The following is a 7,438-nucleotide window of genomic DNA, read 5'->3' on the forward strand; positions in this document are numbered from 1 at the left end:
AAAGGGGCAGAATCCGGGGTACAGAGTCACCGACCAGGAAGAGGGAGAGAAAAGAAAAAGCAAGAAGATAACCTCTCAAAATCAGAATAATCCGCAAACTTTATAACCTATCCCATTATATTGTATTTGTTCATTTGTTTCTCTTATCTTCATCCTTGATTTTTTTTTTTCCTCCAATTTGGTCGTTTAACTCCTTACCAATCTTACTCTCTGCACTCCTTGAACTACACTACCTATTAGTGTTACATCTCCCATTATCTTTTCTTTCCTCTTCCTTTCTCTCTATGAGGGTTGCACTCCAAAACCCCTAACTCTCTCTCTCTCCTATTTTTCTTTTTTCTTCTTTTAGTGGTTCCCTCTTTTTTCTCTCTCTCTCTCTTCTTTTCTCCCTCTATATTATTTTCTTCCTTTTTCCTTTACATCTCTTCTCATTCAAACCTCAATAACAAACAAATTATTTTATCTGGGACTCAAACTTATGTTTGTGGCATTTTGGGGGGTTTTTACTTCACCTTTTTAACTCACTAGCAGTGCTCCCATCCCTGGCTCTCCATTTTATCAAGCTCTTATTCCACTAAATACAATAGTAATTTTTTAATTTGTCCCCCCCATTTTACTGTTTCCCTCTTACTCCTCTCATCATAACTCTTAGTCAACTAACACCTAAACGCAAATCATTTTATTCTTGATTCAAATTTTTTTATTATTTGCTTTTTGTGGGTCCATACACCCACCCCTTTTATTTATTTATTTATTTATTTTTTCTTGCTCCTTTATTACTTTTCCCCAATTCAGGCCCTCCATTACAGGCATTGTTTGTTCTATTAAATACAATATAATTCACAGTTCACCACAAGATTTTCTCAAGAAAGAGGGGAGAGGAGAGGACAGAAAAAAAAGGAGGGAGGGAATAATTTCCTTTTTTTAAATTTTTATTTTATTTTATTTTTCTTTATTTCATTATTAATTTTTTAAAAAAAACAACTTTTTTCACTTTTTTATTTTTTTAACTTTTTATTTTTTATTAAATCTCATTAATACTATCAACAAAACCACCCTCAGATGCCATTAAGGAAGAGAAAATCGAATATCATGGATACAAAAGAAAGAGAGGTAACACAGATAAAAGAGGAAAAATCTATGGAGAAAAAATTTAATATATTGGAAACCTTGGAGTTAAATGACAGAGAATTCAAGATAGAAATCCTAAAAATACTCAGAGATATACAAGAAAACACAGAAAGGCAATTTAGGAAGCTCAGAAAACAACTCAATGAACACAAAGAATATATGTCCAAGGAAATTGAAACTATAAAAACAAATCAAACAGAGATGAAAAACTCAATTCACGAGCTGAAAAACGAGGTAACAATCTTGGCTAATAGAACAGGTCAGATAGAAGAGAGGATTAGTGAAATAGAAGACAAGCAACTTGAGGCACAACAGAGAGAGGAAGAAAGAGATTCAAAAATTAAAAAAAAATGAGATAGCCCTACAAGAATTATCTGACTCCATCAGAAAGAATAACATAAGAATAATAGGTATATCAGAGGGAGAAGAGAGAGAAAATGGAATGGAGAACATACTCAAACAAATAATAGATGAGAACTTCCCAAGCCTGTGGAAAGAACTAAAGCCTCAAATTCATGAAGCAAACAGAACTCCGAGTTTTCTTAACCCCAACAAACCTACTCCAAGGCACATCATAATGAAATTGGCACAAACCAATGGCAAAGAAAAAATTCTCAAGGCAGCCAGGGAAAAGAAGAATACAACATATAAAGGAAGGCCCATTAGATTATCATCAGATTTCTCAGCAGAAACTCTACAAGCTAGAAGAGAGTGGACCCCAATATTTAAAGTCCTGAAAGAGAGGAACTTTCAGCCACGAATACTATACCCATCAAAGCTATCCTTCAAATATGAAGGAGAAATAAAAACATTCACAGATACAGAAAAGATGAGGGAATTTATCATCAGAAAACCCCCACTCCAGGAATTACTAAAGGGGGTTCTACAATCAGATACAAAGAACAAAAAAAAATAAAGCCACAAGTAAAAACTCCAAGAAGAACACAATAAAACCAAATTTAAACTGTGACAATAACAAAAAGAAAGGGGGGAGAGGATGGAGATTAACAGTAGCAAAGGACGATGGAGTGCAAAAGTACTCACAAAATAGTGTGCTACAATGAACAAGGTAGGAACCCTTTTCATTACCTAAAGGTAACCACCATTGAAAAAACCACCACAGAAGCACATGAGATAAAAAGGATAGCAACAGTGGAAAGATGTATGGAATACAACCAAATAAAAACAAAAGATAAAAAAATGAAAGAGAAGGATCAAACAAGACACAAAACTAACAGAAAGCAATCTATAAAATGGCAATAGGGAACTCACAAGTGTCAATAAGTACACTAAATGTAAACGGATTAAACTCACCAATAAAAACACACAGAGTAGCAGAATGGATTAAAAAAGAAAATCCAACTCTATGCTGCCTACAGGAAACTCATCTAAGTAACAAGGATAAAAACAAACTCAAAGTGAAAGGCTGGAAAACAATACTCCAAGCAAATAACATCCAAAAAAAAGCAGGCGTAGCAATACTCATATCTGATAATGCTGACTACAAGACAACAAAATTACTCAGAGACAAAAATGGCCATTTCATAATGGCTAAGGGGACACTGAATCAAGAAGACATAACAATTCTTAATATATATGCACCAAACCAAGGAGCACCAAAATATACAAGACAGCTACTTATTGACCTTAAAACAAAAACTGACAAAAATACAATCATACTTGGAGACCTCAATACACCGCTGACGGCTCTAGATCGGTCATCCAAACAGAGAATCAACAAAGATATAGTGGCCTTAAACAAAACACTAGAGCACCTGGATATGATAGACATCTACAGGACATTTCATCCCAAAGTGACTGAGTATACATTTTTCTCCAGTGTACATGGAACATTCTCAAGAATTGACCATATGTTGGGCCACAAAAACAACATCAGCAAATTCAGAAAATCAAAGTTGTACCAAGCATATTTTCTGATCATAAAGCCTTGAAACTAGAATTCAACTGCAAAAAGGAGGAAAAAAATTCCACAAAAATGTGGAAACTAAACAACATACTTTTAAAGAATGAATGGGTCAAAGAAGCAATAAGTGCAGAGATCAAAAGATATATACAGACTAATGAAAATGACAATACGACATATCAGAATCTATGGGATGCAGCAAAAGCAGTGATAAGAGGGAAGTTCATATCACTTCAGGCATATATGAACAAACAAGAGAGAGCACAAGTGAACCACTTAACTTCACACCTTAAGGAACTAGAAAAAGAAGAACAAAAACAACACAAAACTAGCCGAAGAAAGGAGATAATAAAAAATCAGAGCAGAAATAAATGAAATAGAGAACAGTAAAACTATAGAAAAAATTAATAGAACAAAGAGCTGGTTCTTTGAAAAGATCAATAAAATTGACAAACCCTTGGCAAGACTTACCAAGGAAAAAAGAGAAAGAATTCATATAAACAAAATCCAAAATGAAAGAGGAGAAATCACCACAGACACCGTAGATATACAAAGAATTATTGTAGAATATTATGAAAAACTTTATGCCACTAAATTCAACAATCTAGAAGAAATGGATAAATTCCTAGAACAATACAACCTTCCTAGACTGAATCAAGAAGAAGCAGAAAGCCTAAACAGACCTATAAGTAGAGAAGAAATAGAAAAAACCATTAAAAACCTCCCCAAAAATAAAAGTCCAGGACCTGATGGCTATACCAGTGAATTTTATCAAACATTCAAAGAAGACTTGGTTCCTATTCTACTCAAAGTCTTCCAAAAAATTGAAGAAGAAGCAATACTTCCAAACACATTTTATGAGGCCAACATAACCCTCATACCAAAACCAGGCAAGGATGGCACAAAAAAAGAAAACTACAGACCAATATCTCTAATGAATACAGATGCTAAAATACTAAACAAAATACTAGCAAATCAAATACAACAACATATTAAAAAAATAATACATCACGATCAAGTGGGATTCATCCCAGAATCTCAAGGATGGTTCAACATACGTAAAACGGTTAACATAATACACCATATCAACAAAACAAAGAACAAAAACCACATGATCTTATCAATAGATGCAGAAAAGGCTTTTGATAAAATACAACACAATTTTATGTTTAAGACTCTCAACAAAATGGGTATAGAAGGAAAATATCTCAACATGATAAAGGCCATATATGATAAACCATCAGCTAACATCATATTAAATGGCACAAAACTGAAGGCTTTCCCCCTTAAATCAGGAACAAGACAGGGTTGTCCACTCTCTCCACTCTTATTTAATGTGGTACTAGAGGTTCTAGCCAGAGCAATCAGACAAGACAAAGAAATAAAAGGCATCCATATCAGAAAAGAAGAAGTAAAGGTATCACTTTTTGCTGATGATATGATCCTATACATCGAAAATCCCAAAGAATCCACAAAAAGACTTCTAGAAACAATAAGCCAATACAGTAAGGTCGCAGGATACAAAATTAACATACAGAAGTCAATAGCCTTTCTATATGTCAACAATGAAACAATTGAGAATGAACTCAAAAGAATAATCCCCTTCACAATTGCAACAAAAAAAATAAAATACTTAGGAATAAACATAACAAAGAATGTAAAGGACTTATATAATTAAAACTATAAACCATTGTTAAGAGAAATTGAGAAAGACATAATGAGATGGAAGAATATTCCTTGTTCTTGGTTAGGAAGAATAAATATAATCAAGATGGCTATATTACCGAAAGCAATATACAAATTTAATGCAATTCCCATCAAAATTCCAATGACATTTTTTAAAGAAATAGAGCAAAAAATCATCAGATTTATATGGAACTATAAAAAACCCCGAATAGCCAAAGCAATCCTAAAGAAAAAGAATGAAGCTGGGGGCATTACAATACCTGACTTCAAACTCTATTATAGGGCCACGACAATCAAAACAGCATGGTATTGCTAGAAAAATAGACACTCAGACCAACGGAACAGAATTGAAAGTCCAGAAATAAAACCACATATAAATCATCAAATAATTTTTGATAAAGGGGCCAACAACATACAATGGAGAAAAGAAAGCCTCTTCAATAAATGGTGCTGGGAAAACTGGAAAGCCACATGCAAAAGAATGAAACTGGACTACAGTTTGTCCCCCTGTACTAAAATTAACTCAAAATGGATCAAAGATCTAAACATAAGACCTGAAACAATAAAGTACATAGAAGAAGACATAGGTACTAAACTCATGGACCTGGGTTTTAAAGAGCATTTTATGAATTTGACTCCAATGGCAAGAGAAGTGAAGGCAAAAATTAATGAATGGGACTACATCAGACTAAGAAGTTTTTGCTCAGCAAGAGAAACTGATAACAAAATAAACAGAAAGCCAACTAAATGGGAAATGATATTTTCAAACAACAGCTCAGATAATTGCCTAATATCCAAAATATACAAAGAACTCATAAAACTCAACAACAAACAAACAAACAATCCAATAAAAAAATGGGAAGAGGACATGAACAGACACTTCTCCCAGGAGGAAGTACAAATGGCCAACAGATATATGAAAAGATGCTCATCTTCTTTAGTTATTAGAGAAATGCAAATCAAAACAGCAATGAGATACCACCTCACACCTGTTCGATTAGCTATTATTAACAAGACAGGTAATAGCAAATGTTGGAGAGGCTGTGGAGAAAAAGGAACCCTCATCCACTGTTGGTGGGAATGTAAAGTAGTACAACCATTATGGAAGAAAGTATGGTGGTTCCTCAAAAAACTGAAAATAGAACTACCTTATGACCCAGCAATCCCTCTACTGGGTATATACCCCAAAAACTCAGAAACATTGATACGTAAAGACACATGCAGCCCCATGTTCATTGCAGCATTGTTCACAGTGGCCAGGACATGGAAACAACCAAAAATCCCATCAATAGATGACTGGATAAAGAAGATGTGGCACATATACACTATGGAATACTACTCAGCCATAAGAAATGATGACATCGGAACATTTACAGCAAAATGGTGGGATCTTGATAACATGATACGAAGTGAAATAAGTAAATCAGAAAAAACCAGGAACTGCATTATTCCATACGTAGGTGGGACATAAAAGTGAAACTAAGAGACATTGATAAGAGTGTGGTGGTTACGGGGGGAGGGGGAAAGGGAGAGGGAAAGGGGGAGGGGGAGGGGCACAAAGAAAACTAGATAGAAGGTGACAGAGGACAATCTGACTTTGGGTGATGGGTATGCAACATAATTGAAAGACAAGATAACCTGGACTTGTTGATCTTTGAATATATGTAACCTGATTTATTGATGTCACCCCATTAAAAAAAATAAAATTATTTCAAAATTGAAAAAAAATATTCAAGAGGAAGGAAGACTTCCAAGTTTCTTTTATGAGGTGAGCATAATTCTGATTTTAAAACCAGGCAAAGACAACACAAAGAAAGAAAATAATAGATCAATATCCCTGATGATCCAACAATATATGGAAAAAATCATACACCATGATCAAGTCAAATTCAGCCCCTGATCCCCCCCTAACAGGGGCTGGCCCAGATGGCTGCTACAGCAAGCTCCACCGCTCATGGGCTCTGGGTTCCTGCTCTGGCACCTGGGATAAGTTTAGCTGTGGACGTGGGAAAAATAAGTGGGATTTATTCTTGGGAGGCAAGGCTGGTACAATATTTGCAAATCAATTAATGTGATTCATCGCATAAACAAAATTATGGAGAAAAACCACATGATAATTTTAATAGATGCAGAAAAAAACATTTTATAAAATCTAGCACCCATTCATAATAAAAACTCACAGCACAGTGGGAATACAGGAAACATACCTCAACATGATAAAAGCCATCTATGACAATCCCACAGTCAACATCATACTCAATGGGCAAAAATTTTAAAAAATCCCCTTAAGATCAGTAACAAGGCAGGGGTGCCCCTTTCACCACTCTTATTCAACATAGTCCTGGAAGTCCTAGCAACAGCAATCAGACAAGAAGAAGAAATAAAAGACATTCAAGTTGGAAAAAAAGAAGTAAAGCTATCATTATTTGCAGATGATATGATATTGTATATAGAAAATCCTAAAGTCTCAGTCAGAAAACCACTGGACCTGATAAATGAATTCAGCAAAGTGGCAGGATACAAAATTAATACTCAGAAATCAGAGGCATTTTTATAAACCAACAATGAACAGTCAGAAATAGAAATTAAGGAAACAATCCCCTTCACTATTACAACCAAAAAATATAGTACCTAGGAGTACATTTAACCAGGGAGACTAAAGACTTGTACTCAAAAAAATTATAAAATTTTCATAAA

General features: G+C 34.5%; 1 non-coding gene across 1 annotated transcript; it reads left to right on the plus strand.

Moving 5' to 3' along the window:
* Positions 1-6,616: 6,616 nt before the first annotated feature.
* On the plus strand, positions 6,617-6,749 carry LOC136318243 (small nucleolar RNA SNORA5). The gene has a single exon (XR_010728035.1). It is a non-coding gene; the product is annotated as a small nucleolar RNA SNORA5 (small nucleolar RNA).
* Positions 6,750-7,438: the final 689 nt, after the last annotated feature.

The sequence above is a fragment of the Saccopteryx bilineata genome, unplaced genomic scaffold, assembly GCF_036850765.1.
Source record: "Saccopteryx bilineata isolate mSacBil1 unplaced genomic scaffold, mSacBil1_pri_phased_curated manual_scaffold_19, whole genome shotgun sequence".
Taxonomy (NCBI): domain Eukaryota; kingdom Metazoa; phylum Chordata; class Mammalia; order Chiroptera; family Emballonuridae; genus Saccopteryx; species Saccopteryx bilineata.